General features: G+C 43.5%; 1 long non-coding RNA gene across 1 annotated transcript; it reads right to left on the bottom strand.

Moving 5' to 3' along the window:
* Positions 1–13,844: 13,844 nt before the first annotated feature.
* LOC142785440 (uncharacterized) lies at positions 13,845–15,647 on the bottom strand. The gene is made up of 3 exons (XR_012888968.1): positions 15,606–15,647; positions 15,353–15,413; positions 13,845–14,013 (listed from the first exon to the last, which is right to left on the bottom strand). It is a non-coding gene; the product is annotated as an uncharacterized LOC142785440 (long non-coding RNA).
* Positions 15,648–17,480: the final 1,833 nt, after the last annotated feature.

Here is a 17,480-nt window from a genome sequence, read left to right as displayed (position 1 = left end):
TTTGAAAACGTTGAAGACACGGCTATCCAGGGTTTCGGGTTCGGTGTGCTTCCAGTGTTGTTGTTTTGTGTCACCTTAACGTATGAGTAACATTTTGAATAAATTGTGTATTTCCTTTAATATCAGTTAAAGGGGAAAATTGCCTGGTGGAGTTTGGCGGAATTGTCCTGCGCTCACCGGCTGAGTAGTGGTGTTTTCATGTGCGTATGTGATGTCTGTTGAGCCCAAAATGAAGCAGGTGGTGCCCTCAACTTCATCAAAGACGGTCGTCACCAAACCGACTGCCGGCGCTGATCTCTCCGGACAGTGGCTGCAAACCTCAGCCCATCGAGATCTTTAATCCCCCCCCCCCCGCGCGAGAAACTGTTACGACCGGCCCTAGGGAACCAAGCAAGAGGAGTTTGGGGGAGAACCGGTTCTTGACTGTGTCGTCCACCCCCACCTCCCCTTTCAGGCTCCTCCTCCCGCCGGGAGAACTCAGGAATCTGCTGTGCGTTCGTGACCATGTTTGGGCATTTTTAGGGCGCCGTGACCATATATGGACATCATGTTAGGTTGTTCCACTCCATGTGTTGTGAGGTGTGTTTCCCCCTCCCTCGTGGCCGGCGTGCCGGGGACACCTTATTGGCTGACGATGCGGAGAGTGCGCCCAGTGTCGGCAACGCGGCGCTATAAAATGCCGAAGACGTTTTGTATCTCTCTCTCTCTTCTCTCTTTGGATCAGTTGATCACTTCTCCACATGTAAATAAATCTCTGTCGTTTGTTCGGGCGCTCCTTTCTCGCTGAATTGTTGGACGATGGATCCTGCGACGGGGCCAGCTACCGAAAACGAGACCGGCGGGACCCGGAGTCCCAACAGTGCTAAGAGCAGCCTAATAAAAAATATCTCGAAAACGACACAGAAGGCCCACCTGTACAGACTATACACTGTACGACGTGCAGACGTATGGAAATGTTGGAGCTGGTTGCATCTTCAGTGGTTTGAAATTTAGTTTAGAAACATCATTATGAGGTGCTTAGAAGACAGCAGGTTGGAGAGAAAAGCGTCCTGTATATGTACGGGAAGAGCATCGGCTCAATACTAACGAAAAGATGGGATCCTTATGAGCAACTCCATGACTGGCAGGGTAAGCGACATGGTGACGGAGAATTTTAAGCAAAACGTCATAGGTGGAAAAGAAAAAAAAAACATCTCTAGAGTCATGTGTGAATGTGAGGCTTAGAAACAAAAGCGTCTGTGTAACCACGGTAAGGGTAAAGATGAAATAAGCAAGGACACATTTTGTGATTGAGGGGCCGGGATGAATGAGAGCGCGACAGTTACAAATTGAGATAAGGTGAAGAAAATGAGAATATCTTCTTTACGGTGCATGACTTTGGAAAGCTAAAAAAATCCTGGTCAAAAGAATACATGTTCTGAATGAATGTTTCGAACATGTGCTGATTTTATGTAGAAACATAGACGAGAGTGTATAGTGGGGCCCTAACCTACCTGGAGCCTTGGCCCTTAGAAACAACACTGGATACGTAAACAAGTCAGCGTTAGAAAGAAATGTTTCTGGTGACTACAGGATTTGTGGCGAAAAAGTAGACAGAATGCAGGAACACTCACGTTGATTCTAATGAAACACGGAAAAGTGGGCTGTGAATTTATATTGATGTTTTCTCACGAGAGAAAGTATTTCAACTTTGAAAGACTACTACTACTACTACTACTACTACTACTACTACTACTACTACTACTACTACTACTACTACTACTACTACTACTACTACTACTACTACTAATAATAATAATAATAATAATAATAATTCAAAATTACTATGATAGGATTATTGTTTTCAATAATAATAACAATAATACTTTATTATTACTATACTATTATTCTGAGCTAGGCTGAGTACGGGTCACAGCTCTGTTGTAAAAAGACGCTATTCCATGCATCAGTCAACGAATCAATGAGTGTTGTTTTGACTAAGAGCGTTAGGACACAGTATAAATGTTTAGAGACCAGGGTCCCAACGTTCGCCTCAACGTCACAATGAATTCATGGTGACAAACAACTTTGGCAATATGTGGCGCCACGATGAGGAAATGAGGCGGCGTCGCTATGTCATTATGTACTTTGCCCACACTTGCGCTGGCAGTTGGATGAGGCATCAAACGCTTTATTCTGATAACTATCCACTAGAGAAATATTATGGACCATCTCACCGAAGGGAAGCGTGATAGGAAGCGATGCAACAGCTGTGCGCACGCCGTGGACACCACTGAAATGGGCGCCGACGTGTGTGCTGGAAGAACGGTTTGAAGCAAAACTCGGTGAAGCCTTCAATCGAGTAAACGTCTGTTTGAAACGCAAAAGACATGCGAAGCGGGTTGGGTTTAGTGTAAGCTTCAGTGCAGATAAACAAGCCCAAATAGTGTTTAGACTCCACGTGCGGTCAACCATTGCGGAAGGTAGATATGGTGAAGTGAAGGAGCAGTGTGTTGCGAGAGGCTGCAGGAACACCACAACCTAGGTGTGTTGGGAGGAGCCGGCCGCTGCTACATGTGAGGGAGAGAGTGACCTCAACACGCAGCTGCAACTTGACCTACTTGGCATCCTTCCAGCAACTGCAGCGGGGGAAACGCGGTGCGGCACGTTGGCACGGAGACACGGACGGACGGCGCTTAACGGGCTAGTCAAAAAGCTGCTTAGCATCTCAGAAACAATGCTAGCACAAGGATGTGTGGCGTATTATTTTTGGCTTCGCTATGTGCTGAAACCCTGCATTCTATTCCAAGTAACGATGAAGTGGCTTTCTTAAAGGATTGCCTTACAAGTTCACCACCGATAAATTTTTAAAATCCGTCCAGTACGAGCTGAGTTACAAAGATGCGTCCCACACTTCTATTGTATTCTTTCTTCTCTCGTCCCAACGAAAATGCTGGTAGCTAAACAGCGACAGCTGCCCCGGAGAGGAATGTATGTAACGCGCACTTGGTACCCTTGAGAGTTTCATTTCTTTTTTTTCTTCAATTTTCTCCCCTTTTTGATGCAATTGTACGCGCACGCATGGACAAGTCGCGGCCTCCTACGACGGCCCCTGTACCGAACTAGTGCGCCATGCTCAATCAAGCAATGAATTATTCTTTGAGCTGTGACGAGTGATTTTTGAGCTTGCACCTTTCTTTGTCGCGAAACGAGGAATCGATATTCAGCTGCTTTTGCGAACTTTTTGTAAAATCAAGGCCTCGTGCGGTGATATATTTTTTGTCTCAAACGTTCTCGGGAACCACGACTATCCATCGGCAGCGTTTAGCGACCAAACGGGAAAACTGTTGCAGGGCTCCTTTAAAACAATTTCACTTTTGTTCGAAGAAAGAATCAGATTTAGGACCTTCTCGTTAACGTAATTTTCAGGTTTTTCGCGTTCACCTTCTACAATTTTCAACAATAAGTGACCAGCGATATGTTGGAGTTACCCCTCGTCAAACAGGGAAATCGCATTACCGCCCTACTACCCTACGCTGGCTGAAATATACCGGAAGTACCCTACAAATGAAACAATTACTGTACCGTTGGGAACCCTGAATCACAGCCGCGCACTATTGCCTAGAGATGGGACAGCGCAGGCATTCTGCATCCACGGCGGGTGGGGCATATCTAATTCAATGGTCTTGCATCTGAATTGGTACACCAGGTTATCGGCACTCGACGTATTATTCTATATATATTTATGGTGGTTTTCGGACCTTAAACCCCACATATCAATTCTATATATATAAAAGTCTATATATTATTTTATTAGCTAGCCTTATGCATGGTAATCAATTTAGGAAGGTGTTATGAGATTAAGCACTTGTTTTCCGAAAGTATAACTGCGGTTTTTCGCGTAAATCGAATACACCGAAACAAGTTTTATTATACGAATGTTTGTCGCTTAGGGCACATAAAATGGAACGATTTATGGGAACATTAGAACAAAACAATAACATTTTGCGCTATCCTCTGAAATGTGTATTACTGCAAAAAACGCTGAATGCATGCGGGAAATATTAGTGCCGCGCCTCCACCATCCATCGTCATTTACAGACAAAATAAATTGATACCCACGTTAGGCGTAAAGCTTCAGGCGGTGCGCTTTTTGACGTGCAATTAAATTAGGCTGAAATATCGCATCCACCGTGATGATCAGTCACTTGACAATTCCCAGACGCAAAACTATCAGCGTTAGAGCCTTGATAAACGCCGGCGAGTGCCGTATCTCGGCCAACGTCAAAATCTGACGGCGCGTTGTCTCCGTATTTTCTTTATTGGATCGTTTATCAATTTATTACGATAGCCTGCATCGAGCGTGCATCGCAGTAGGTGGCCTAACTTTGAGCTGTTAGCTGGATGAGCGAACACGTGCGGGTTTGACATAGCTTTTATAGGTGTATGTATTGGTTCTTCTTCTTTTTTTCGTTCGCTTACCAGAACGCACTTTCGTTTTACTTTTCCCAACTCTGACTTTCGAGAAGAGGAAAATATTAATATTTCAGCGAGCGGCCCGCCCAGCGTGCCGGCCCCGTCTGGCCTGAAAGCAATCGATGCCACACACTTCGGCAGTGAGCTTTCCTGACACACCGAGCTGTGATGGCAGCGCTGTCACGTTCGTACTCGGTCAACGGCTACGTGCTGTAGGGGCTTCACCGGAGAACACGCCAAAACCACGATGACTCCGCTCTGAATGTGGTTGGCTGTTTGCATTTCGTTTTTGCTTTCCCCGCCTCTAAACGCAAGTGACGAACATAAGTGCTCCGCTTGGGTTCGTTCTGGTGGACTGGCCTCCACGTATGTTTCGCTGAACTCGAGGAGGTGTGATATAGCAAGAAGTAATTTTTCCCCTAATACGGGAAACAGCAAAACGCTGGGGGATGTAAAAAACTGTATGCCACTAGGAACCACTGAAAACGCTCAATGAACCGAAAGGCTCAGCATGACGACCACCACTGAATGCGAAATTTTTGGAATCTAGGAAACGCGTTTGTTTCATTGAGGAATTGAAACAAACGTCATTGTCTGATGCTCGTTCTAGTCAGCATTTCAATCCTGCGACGATGCTTTAATTTTTAACAATTTACCTTCAACACCGTAACATGAAAGTTGTGCTTCCTCCATAAACCAACGTATTCTGCGATGTAAAAGCAGATGTAGTGATAAAACACCACTCATTGCCGAAAGCGTTCGAAAGCCTTCACGTTCGTTGCCGTCTTGACGCTTCTAGTGCTTTCAAACTCAGAAGCTTGTAACATCAAAGGCTACCAAACGAAAGTCATGAATTATACAAAACAGCAGCTCACCACACGTTGGTTGGCATCACACACTAAAAGCGCATCTGGGGTGTTCAAGGTTCTGTCTCTTTTTAAAAATATGAATTCAATAAGGGTAACCAGTCTGTCTGGCAACTGACTAAGTTTCTTGTCGGCGCGTTTCTTAAATAAACGAGACAACGAGAGTCTCCGCGTTCTTTCTAACCATTTAGCGATTGTTGGCTAAAGCGTAAAGCTAATGCCATGAACGCTGTTTTGTTTTTGTTTTTTTTAACTTTCACCCCATAAAATTCTCGTCGCCTAAGATTAGTTGCCGTTGATGGCTGCCTTGCACCAAGTTTACTACTTTGCGACCTCGCCTGGTGACGAAAATTTTATGTTTGCGTAATTGCTAGTTTCTCGCTACATTTGAACTTCTGTTTCAGAGCATAAAGCTTGGAAGGTATAACTATAGTAAAAGCAAATGGAGAAAGACACAAAGGAAGAGGAACTAAGCGCTCGTTATCTGTTTGCTTGTGTCTTGCTTCATGCATTTAAACCAGATGTATACCATTCTTCCCAACCAGCTAGCCCATGTGTCAATTCTGTTGCAACTCATGAAGCTTGTAGTAGTTTGCCAATGTTTTCTTATCAATTCCAAAAAAGCGGCGCTTTGTGGCCAAGACCACCGTTGCACTGATGTTCTTGCCCACATAGCTAGTTGGTGCACAGCCAAGGAATTTAAGGCGTTATGCACCATGCCTGCAAATACGTAGCGGCGAAGTTGCGTATACATGTCGCAAAAAGAATCACTTACAACCCTGCCCACGCTACACGCCACATATGCGGATACTGCTCGTCAGTTTCTCATTTCGATGTGCAGTGCATGCTATAGTGTCAATTCTACAAAAAAAAGGACACCAGCGAAAGCATAGAGCACGGCTATTCATATTCAACCAGATTTCACTCTCTGTACTTGCACTAGTATTGTGAAAACACTACTAACAAAATTCAACTGCAATATGAAAATAACAACTAATTTATTGTTCAATGTTGGTGCATATTTGTTGCCTTGAATGTTACAATACAACCATGACTATAGTAAAAACTATATCTATATAAATAAACTATATACACGGCATTGAATTATTATTTGTGTATAATTTCTTTACGATTTGTACTTGGCTTGAAGACTGAATTAGACTGAAACTGTGCATGTCCTTCTTTTTATGCATGTGTCTATTCAAAGTAGTCCGACTTGTTGTAACTGATGAAAGCAGCCCTCCTAATATTGTTTTTTTTAATATTTGGCTTTGGTTGCAATAACTCGCAAAGCTACCTTGGCTACCTTACACTTGAATTTTGGATCCTTTTTAAATTCACTCGAAGACAACCTTGCCACCATGGCCGGATATAGAGCCTTCGCCCTATGAAAACGGCTGTGCCACATTAGAGCAGTAAAATTGGCATGCTGGATTTCTTGTACTATGTGCCAGTTTATAATAAAACTCGGGTTTGTATGCTGGCGCGCGTCAGTGCCTTTAAATTGGTCAAAATCTTCGTTTACTCCACAGCAAGGAACTCAACCCGACAGCATTGTTGAATTGATGCACCCCATAAATGTCTTCTTCATCACCGTTCAAGTGATGTAACGCCACCTGACAGAACAAGCGTTCGACATCCATCACCCCTGCCACCACTGGCGCTGTCTAACACTGGCGGGATTACTAGTAAAAATTTAGTGAAAACTTTATCGCTGATGCCTGGCATTACTGTGTGGGGTGAAACCACTATCACTGCATCCTATAGAAGACGGCCGGTGGTCTCAGTGTGCCGGAAGGCCTCCAGCGCAGTTATTCTGCGAGGTGGTGGCTAAGCAGAGGAACCTCCCGTCGCAACCAGCTGTTTGAGACTGCCGCGCCTACGCTGTTCATGGGAGACTCCTGAGGTTCGGTAATGGCGTGCTCCCAACGCGCGGTGCAGAGTCACTCTGTAAGTTTGTCAGTCGTTGTGGGGAGAACCTTTGCGTAGCGCAGAGATGAAAGATTGTCGGGTTTCAATATGTGTCTCTCTCTTTAGATATCTCGAGGCTGCCGCCTAGCAACGAGAAAAACAGTAGTACAAATCCAGGCACATAGTGAAAGTTTTCGCGATGTCCAAAACACACAATATGCAGAGAAATTGAGTATAAGCATGTGAGTACCTAGAGCGCTTCGTATAGAAGTACTTATGCCGGGTGACAAAATAAAACACAGCAGACAGTAAAACAACAAAAAAGCGTTGACTAAAAGAAGCCACCTTAAAACTCACAAATTCATTGATATATCCAAAGCTTTGCGCAACTTTCTTTAGAGCAAGTGTTGTCATTGTTTTAACAGAAGTCTTCCCAAGAAAAAGAAACAAGCGTCTGAGATTACCGGATCATAGTATAGGACCTAGAAAAAAACCACTCAGTTGCCACTAGCGAACCTCGCAACGTTTTTCATCGCAAATGGTTTTGAAGAGCGAAGAAAGAAAGGCCTATATTTTATCGCCATTTTTCTCCAAGAGAGAGACGCCCTGTCGGGCTCTGAATGCTCTCTGACGTTGAAATTAATGGTTCCATAGCGAAAACAACAGTTATATCCCTTCTCCTAAGCAGAATTTGCGTTGTTTCTTCTCCCAATCTGTCAATACTTCTTGGTTATTGTTTCAGAAGACGGTTCGATTGCTGTCATTTTGCTTAAAACATTTGGCTCTTTGAACTGTCACCACCATGATTCTCACATTCAGCGCTCTTGTTCGAGCTTTCCTAAAATACCCGTCATATCATACTCTCTAATGCAACATTTCCCTTTTATTGCAAGCAGCTATGCAAATCGCAATATTTTCCCTCTATTTCATCAAAAGTTAGGATTCGGTTGTTTGGTGGCTCAACAGAATATTTGAGACGCAAAGAACATCCATCTTCATTTACATAAGTTCTTCACCGCTACGCTTTTCATGATCATCCCCGTTCTTCTTTTGTTGTATATGAGCTTGCTTTCTGAGTGATGCCAGATTATCTCCCTTCGAGACGACTATGACACTCTTCGCTTCGAGAGCTAAGAGAGTCACACTGTCCTTAGGCAAGCTTCACTGAACGTGATGTTTAAGCTTGGCGGATTTTCGACGCTGCACACCTCGCATTGCTCTACGCTTGGGTCAAATCGAGCATATACTATCGGCACCACCGACTTTTCTCAAAGCTGATCTCCTCTCGTGAATCTGGATGAAAGACTGCGCTGTCGATGTGAATTTAGGCCACCTTTGCAGTTTGTTGATGAAGGCTTATTTGTTCCTCAAAAACACTACGCATAGCCTGATCATCAATTTTTGTGGATAAGAAAGGCGAAGGGTGAGTAAGAAATAGGCCTTGAGTAAACTCAGCTGAGATGCAAATGCACCTAAATGTGTCGCAGAAAAGTGTTAGAAAATATATACATCATCTGCGCAAGCTAAAGAAGTGTAGAAATACCAAACAAAACGTAAATATAGGCAAATCGTTGTTGATTACCGTCTCGTCGATGTCTTGTGCAAGGTATCTTTACTGAGTCAATGTCTGGTGATTTAGTGTAGCGGCAAACAATTGAGTTGGTTCAGAGGAACCAAGGTATGTTTACTTTTGTCAGAATTGCTAGGTAACAGCCTATTTTCACTATATCAATCTAGATAAAAATACAAAACTTGTCATTGAGAAATATGTATTGTCTGCGGAAGACAGAAAACAAACATAAGATACATTGCATTGCACTGATCGAACGACGAGCGTTATCAAAGTTTTGCGAGAAAACACCGTTGTAAGTAGCAGACGTATTTCGCAGAGGCTGATCATAGATACAGCGCAGTCTAGAATAGGATAACGGTGTCCTAAAAATTTCTCTAGCCACTTTGCCTGCTCGGTCATTGAGAATGTGGTTCACTATGCCAGCCAATATACGCGGTGTGCCTGCATGGCGGCTTCTCCAACATCAGCGCAGTTTCACCACACCCGAGTGGCCCGACGCTTCGAGAGTTGCGTAAGTGCGAATTCCATGCTATCGATTGTCGGTCGCTGGAGTGACATCGACACTGCTTGGAACCGTCCGTTCTGTCGTGCGCCATATGTGGGAAGCCATATTTGTGTCTGGCTATGAGGACATGTCTGGGCTACAAGTGCTTCGTCGATTCCAACGACCACGTGGAAGGATTCCGCGCCCCAAGCGGCTAGGTCTAGAGAAGTGAATCTGTAACTCATACAGCCGGTCTCTTCTTAGTATGCCTAAGAAAGGAGCGAACGGGCACACACACGCGTACTGTGATTTCGTGGAGCAAGACACTTGTACAACCAAAAATATTTGCGGTTCATACAAAAAGTTTAGCAATATTTTAGTTCCTAGGTTCATTGATTCACTTATATGAGAGGCTTTACATCCCAAAACCACCATATGATTGTGAAAGACGCTGTAGCGGAGGGCTTTAGAAATTTCGACCACAAAGAGTTCTTTAACATGCACCCAAATTTAAGAACGTGGGCCTACAGCGCGGTTGTGGGTTCAGATAATATTACAACATTAATACATGGGTTATTCTTTTCATTCAGAATGTCGAAGCATGTAAATTATTATAAGAACATCAAGCAGTGTTTGTTTTGCTTGGGCATTTCAAATTTTGTTTTTATTTAACTGCACTTTGATGCAGGATGTTTGTGTGTATGTGATAAGTTTCTAAAGCCGTAAATCACATTTCCCGAGATAATAATACAAACACTGCACAAGTGGTTAATGTCGTTGATTGTGAGATCGGATGAGGCTTCATATTAACTTCCAATTTGCGTAGAAAATTGACCTAAACAGAAATCAAGCTAACCCACCGGGACAGCTTCGCGACTGATGTGTAGCACTGCTATGCAGAATGACTCAGGTTCGATTGTCGCTACAGTGACGACATTTGTAAACGTGCGTGAAATGAAAAAAAAAACACCAATTACTTCTATTCATTGCATGATAAAAAACTCTAGGTCCTCTAGATACTTCTGGAACCTCAACTACGGCAAGCTAACAATTATATTACTATACTGGGTTGGAAGCCCCTATATGCTTGGAAATATTTTTCGATTGATGTCAAATTCGGTTGCGCTGAAGTTTCTCATTACGATTGATTGATTGATATTTATTTATTTATTCATTCATACATTTTACCCGTCAAGGCCAAAGGCAACAAAGCGGGTGGTGGGAAAAAATTACACAAATTTATATACGAGTCAAACGGACACAATGAGTAATAATACCAGTGAAGGAAAACGGGCTTATATATTTGAATAAGAATGGTTAGTGCTTCTCGAAAACGTTTATTGTCAGTGGTTGATGTGATTTCAGATGAAAGTAAGTTCCACTCGATCGCGGTGCGTTGTGAAAATGATTGGGAGAATGCTTTGGTTTTTTTTTAAGTGGAACACCGACTTCATGGCGATAATTTATGTGGTGGGACATATACTGTGGTGAAAGAAGGAGTGCGTTGGAGGTTTAACGTCTCGAAGCCACCATATCATTATGCGAGACGCCGTAGTGGAGGACTCCGGAAATTCAGACCACCTGATGTTTTTTAACGCGCACCCAAATCTGAGCGCACGGGCCTACAGCATTTCCGCCTCCGTCGGAAATGCAGCAGCCACCACCGGGGTTCAATCCCGCGACCCGCGGGCCTCCACGGCGGGGCTCTCAGGACGACAACGCAATAAAGAGGCACTTGCGTGCAAGCAGCCTGGGCAGTTATGTGAGTTCGATGCCTTTGGGCACTTATGCAACAAAGTATATGGTAACCTAAATAATAAACATTTCTTTCATATCTGCCCACATGAGGCTGTTGGTCAGGTCTCCGCAATGAAACTCGCGCCATCTTGCTCACATTGGACTATGAAGGTATTTTTTTTCCTTCCACTGCTTCTTTATAGGAAGCTTCTCAGCAAACTTTTCAATTTATTAAAGACAAAGCTGCTTTTTTGAAGGCAGTGTTCTTTGAAACCCTTGAGAGATTAACACATCACCGCGTGACAGCTGTCCCTCGATGAAAAAAAAGCAAGAAAGCAGCAACAATAAACGAATGAAACTGACGAAGCGCCCCCCTGAGGCGTATCTGAAAACCGCAGGCGTGGAAAGCCCTGAAGCAAAGGGGCTCAGAACACGGCGATGTTTTTTCGAGATAGTGGAAGCCTTCGAGCGGAAATTATGTGCTACGCTTGAAACAACTCCGAAGCAGGAACAGTGTGTGCTGTTCATGTCTTTAGGCTTTGTCGTTTTCTTTTGTTTTCTACAAATTTTATTGCTTTGCAGAGATTCTACTCAATGATAGTCGTTTTCTTTATCTTAGTCAGGTCGGCAGACACGTGCTTTTTACCACCAGAGAAGGGTTTTAATTAAGACACAAGCGAACAAGGCTTAATAGATTGCCGAGTGAATACCAAATAGAAAAAAGCAATTAACCTCAGGGTTTTCTACATACTATACGAGAAGGGTTCTGTCTGCGTGAAACACCGGCAGAAATTCAGCCCGTGCATAGAGCAACTGCAATCTATTAAAACGTTTTGCGTTATATGAAAAAAAGGACCTTATATGTAGTGACTCCTAAAAAAAAGCAGCTCTACTCACGCACCACCTAGTTGTCTGGTTCTGTTTTCACTAGACTTGGTCTGTATTTGCGAAACTTCAAACGCGCGAACTCCTATATGCCTGTGCGTATGCCGTTTCTTCGCTGGTGATAGAGTGATTTCCGGCAGCTTGCATGGCAATACGTATGAATAAACATGTTCAGATAGGAATCCTCAATTGCGTCCACGATAGGTAAGTTTACCAAGGAGGCGACAAGAAAGTGTGCTTTGATGCACAGCAACGTCTTCAAGCCGTTTTTTTTTTCATAGTGACCTCCTTTATAATGCTCATATTCGGAAGGAATATTCATTTTGAGAGTTCAGCTTGTAGGTTCCTCAGTTCGGCTTTCAGAAGAAAAAAAAGAGTTTAGAAAAAAAGTTTTCAGTTTATAAAAAAATAAACGCTTAAACATTTCATTTTTCCTAAACTTCTAGGCAATTGTCCATGCACATTTCGTTCCAGTTCATCTTAACGTTCACGCAATCGGAGTAAGCCAGGGCTCCACATAGAATAAAAGAAACACAAAGAACGTCACTGCTGCTGTAAATGCTGGTCGTTGGCTTGAATAGGCATGTCTTGGCCACGAATGCGTTACCGCGAGCTCTTGAGCTGAGGAGAGTGATCGAGTTTTGGGCATTCTCCAACACAGAATCATGAGTCCAGCTCACACATGTGGCGCTGATGAGGACAAACTGTAAAGGCAAGAGTGAAGGCAAATACAAATGTTTTGTATTCGTTTCCTGATGATTTTAAAGAAAGGAAATCGAAAGCGACGCCTGCTTGCTTTTCACGACAAATAATGCCCACGTGTCACGTCACTTGCAGGCACCCTTTCGTTGACCTGAAATCACGTCAGTTCTCTCTTGCGAATATTTTCAGAGTTTCTTTTTTTATTCCTACTTTCATGCGTGAGGTCTCTCTGCTCCAATCCAGTTGATCGTCGCCCACGCGTTTGTCCGATTCGCACTCGCGTTGTCTTCAACATCGTCTGCATTTTTTCTTGCCCAACTGGTCGTCGAGCTCCTTTTGATTTTGTTACTGTTTTTTTGTTGTCGAGCAACGCCCTCCATACGAACGTTCACATGTCTCTTTCAATGAATGTTCTATCGCTACGAGTGGGACAGCGTTCATGATGGGATCCGACAAACCTTCCCTTCCAAACAATTCTAACTCGGTTAGGTTCGGAGAGCTCTGTAAACAGCAAACCACGCAGGCGGCGTGGCACCTGCGACATTTCCTGAGCAAAAGAGATGTGTAAGCTGAGCTGATAATTGCAAATCTTGCCATTCATGACATACATGTCATGATTTTCTTGTTATAACTAGTCAAATATGTTCGTCATACAGTTGTGTTATGCCACACTCCAAGCCAAAACGGAGCAACAGGGGTATAGGGGTTGCTCCTTTCAGGGAGCAATTGCATTGCCACTCCCATTACTCTCCTAAAAGGAGTAACTGCAGAGGGAGGAACCGTTGCTCTCCTTTCAGTTCCTCCTTCGGGGGATGAACAGTTACTCCCTCCAGTTCTTTCCTGCAGACCAACAGTTACTCCCACCAGTTGCTCCCTGCCGACCAACCATTACTCCCACCAGTTGCTCTCCTAAGAGCAACAGTTACTCTATACCGTTCCTCCCACGTGTTCGCAGTTACTCTCTGAAAACCAACTGCACATGCTTCCAGTTACTCCTTAAGGAAATGAGTATTTATCTCGAGTATGCTTGTCACACACTTAACACATGGCGAGAGCTCCTTGGAAGAGCACTGCTTGGGTGCTTCTAACACAAAAGTGGACAATATTGAAAGGAAAATAAATGCTTTATTGTTCTTTTTATGAGGCGACGTTTGACCACACGTAAAAGTAGACTTCGCCACACCACAGCCAGCACTAAACAAACACCATAATACATCAAAGGTTTTCTGCCTCATCCGTGGAAAAACAATCTTGAATTTCTAGCATAGGGCAGTCTGTGTCATCATTGGTGAGAGAAGGGCAACTTCTCCAATTCTGAAGAACTCAAGTTTCGCAGCTGGTGTTTCCATCAGGCTAGCGCAGCAGAACGTCACCGCAGGCATATGTGAAGCATCTCATTGCTGCAAGAAAAAAATTAGAAGTGTGAGCTCAAACATGCCAGAATCAATTCATAACAATGAGTCACACACACTGCAGCAGCGCTTACATTCTAGGATGTCTACTGCAAAACGAAATGTGAAAAAAAGGAAGGTTTGGCCAAACGTTACTTGGCAAGCCATATAAATGTTGATGTGGTAGACGCTCTTCACATGATGTCTCAGACAGCAATATTCTGGAAGAAAATGTGCAGCACCTCAACAAGGCATATTTGTAGTAGCTAAAGATACCCTTAGGTTCAGTTAACTTGTTTCCTATACACAGCTGAGTGACATTTCTATGAGCCCATTCACCAATGGGCATTCTAAATGAGGTCATGTGTGTGGCAAATAACACGTACTGTCCGCTCATGTTAAAATACTTATTTAGCTCGTGCACATAGTTGCTCTTGATTCTACTGTTCTATCATACGCTGCTGCGTCTTGAATTGTGCAATACCTGTAGGCACAAGCCAAGCATGCAAAGCCTGCTTGAAAGCAACCATTTGCAGAGGCTACATGATAATCTTCAGTATATTTCTTTGTACCTGACGCAAACGGCTGGACAAAACTATAGACAAATAAATGTAGACCATGCTACCTTCAAAAAATGCTTTAAATTTAGAAAACTAGGGTGCATTTGTTCACTCGGTTGACGAGTCACAGCCACGAGATATGTAAACGAAGCAATATATCTTAAGGCATGCACAGATATTCTGATTCTTTGTTTGACAGTGTCACAGATAGCTTGCCTATACATATATATTTGAGAGCAACAAGATGTGAAGCTTTTATTAGTTCAACGTCTTGTTGGTTCACAGCCAAACAGGTTACTGCTTGTTAGACAAATTGGAATAAGCACACCATGATTTCCAAAAAAAAAAAAGCATTATTAGAAGTTAGCTCCCGGTGTGAATGTCTGCCTATTTATTTTGTACTGCCTTCTACATGTGCCACAAAGACATTTGTTGAGTATGTGCTACCAGTCAAGCCAAGATCGCATACTTGGTTAATGTGATGGAAATACAAACATTAGAAACACTGCCACCTCTAGTAAGAGCATAACACTTCAGTATCTTGGACTAGCAAAGAGGTGCACAAGAAAGTTAAGCCCACTCTTGCGGAACTTTGAACGCGAATATTTCAGAGTGGGGGAGGTCAACATGCTGTGGCACTTTAAACCCACGAAACATCTGCAGAAAACAGGGTAAAGGCAAGTCAAGAAACACTGTTATGAAGGCCTGCGCATGGACAGCTTTGTGAATCTAGGCCCAAGTGTTATGCTTTGTGCAAGCCAAAATTCATGTAAATAGGGAAAGCATACTTTTAGGAGTACCAGCGTAAAGAAATCTTGGCAGTTGGCTTTTTAGTACAAACAGCAATCCCTGCAATGAAAACATAAACATTTTATCTTAACGGTAACAGTGTGAGCACACACACGGGCCAGCGAGCCATGTCGAATTGTCAGTGCCAGTGTAACCATGTGGCATAATGAACTATTCTCTGGCCAACACATGCACAGTTTGCCCCTAAAAAGCGATGCTTTCATATACGTAGTACAAAAAGTCTGCACTTACCAAAATTCACTTGCTTTCTGTACTTTAGCATCGTTGGGAGCATCTTTCTCTGCAGTATAACCAAATTTGTGTCATATCACTGAAAAAAAAAGTAAAAGACATGCATCAAATATTGTTTAATTTGGTAGCAGTGAAGTCAGGTTAAGAACAGCCAAGTGGGAATCAGCCTAATTATGTGCCTGCGGCAAATCCAAAACGGCGTTATTGAGGTTGTCGAAATTTTCGTCGATTGGTATTAACGTCGATATGTGACTTCAACGGCATGCCAAGTTTTCACAGCGCATAAAGATTTCATGATGCAGAATAATGACAGCGCTAACGAGAACATACAGCATTTATGATTGTCTTTTACAATATTCAGTTTTGCTAAGGTTTTGCATCACTAAAGAAATCTGAAAGATTTGGGTCATTCCTCCTCCAATTGTTCTGTCAATATGTAAACTGCTCGCTTGATGGTGCGCTTATAAAATAGTACGTTCAGCGCAGAGGTGAAGCAAGTGACGCAGTGATGTGGGCAGATTTTTTTTTTTTAGGCGTGCGGGGAGGGGGGGGGGGGGAGGTCCGCTTATCTGAATAGGCCGGGCAAGCGAATATGGTCGTCAATTTGGGCTCCCTACGCCCGGCCTAAAAAAATTCTGTGCGCAACCGCCTGGCTATGCCAGTGAAGTGATGCGACAATGATTTGTTCACCTACTGATTTACATACACTTTACATCTCTAAAAAATGCGGCCCAAGGCCCCAACACTCAGCCGTTAACATTACATAAAGCCAATGGTAGAAAAGTGCCAGTATGAATGCAGCTACAACCTTGCCCCAATGTTTTTTCAAGCGAGGTAGTGTTGCGGAAATGAACTTTTAACTGCAAAAGTACACTGGCACTGCAGTGGTGACAGGGGAAGCAAGAGGGTATGCAGGCGGTAATAGAGGTAATTTAGTCCGATACGGCTAGCAATGGATACGGTGAATAAGAGCAAATCATTTCTCTTTCAATAGCGCAACCACTCAACAATGTATTGTAAGAGCATTAAATGTTGCTGGAAATGCCACTCACCTGCACGCTGATGCATGCACAGTCCTTTGTCCGACGAGCAAACAGGCTTGCAGATAGCTGAAGACGTGTTTACGATGTGTTTGTTCCACCCAGCAGCAAAATCCACAACTACTTCGCGCTCCATAAAGATAAATATACACTAACCTTCATCACGAATAAGTAGAAACGCAAATCTGCGACACACACACACGATCAAAACATAGCTCACAAGCCCGCACGTCCATGTGCTCGCCAACCACAGACCATATGAAAATGAGTAAGTAGTGCGAACGCGAACCTAGTTGCGCCGAAAAAAAAAAAAAAACGTCGAGCAGTGGCAGCACAGGGGTCAGCGCAATAATTTCAGTGTGTTCTCCTAATACAATTATAAAAAACTAAGGTACACTAAAACTCATAAAAGAAATATAAAAAGTTGACTGTAATTATTATTTAGTGCTAGTCAACATAAACACTGAATAAAAATTACTTTGTAACTTACATCGTTTGCTACACTAGCGCCACAATTGTCGTGCGGGCGCAGATGGCGCAGATTTGTCATTCTGCCCTCAAAGTACACGGTGAAGCGTGCTACTAAGTGTATGGCTGATGAGAAGCGCGTCTGGGTCCGCTTTTTTTTTTCTTCTCCGATATATCTGGGCGGGGGGGGGGGGGGGAGGGGGCTCTTTATGCACGTGTTTCGGTGCTTGATCGACTTTGACGCCCTTACTTCGCGGACGAACGGCGCGTCTAGGCTTTTTTTATCGTTGTTTTGCACGTGTTTCGGCGTTCGGTCCGCTTTGACGTGCCAACTCTCCATGCTGCTGCTGCGTGTGTTAGGTATTTG

The sequence above is a fragment of the Rhipicephalus microplus genome, chromosome 2 (genome assembly GCF_043290135.1).
Source record: "Rhipicephalus microplus isolate Deutch F79 chromosome 2, USDA_Rmic, whole genome shotgun sequence".
Classification (NCBI taxonomy): domain Eukaryota; kingdom Metazoa; phylum Arthropoda; class Arachnida; order Ixodida; family Ixodidae; genus Rhipicephalus; species Rhipicephalus microplus.
The sequence above is the reverse complement of the archived record's forward strand: the minus strand, read 5'-3'. Positions and strand labels throughout refer to the sequence as shown.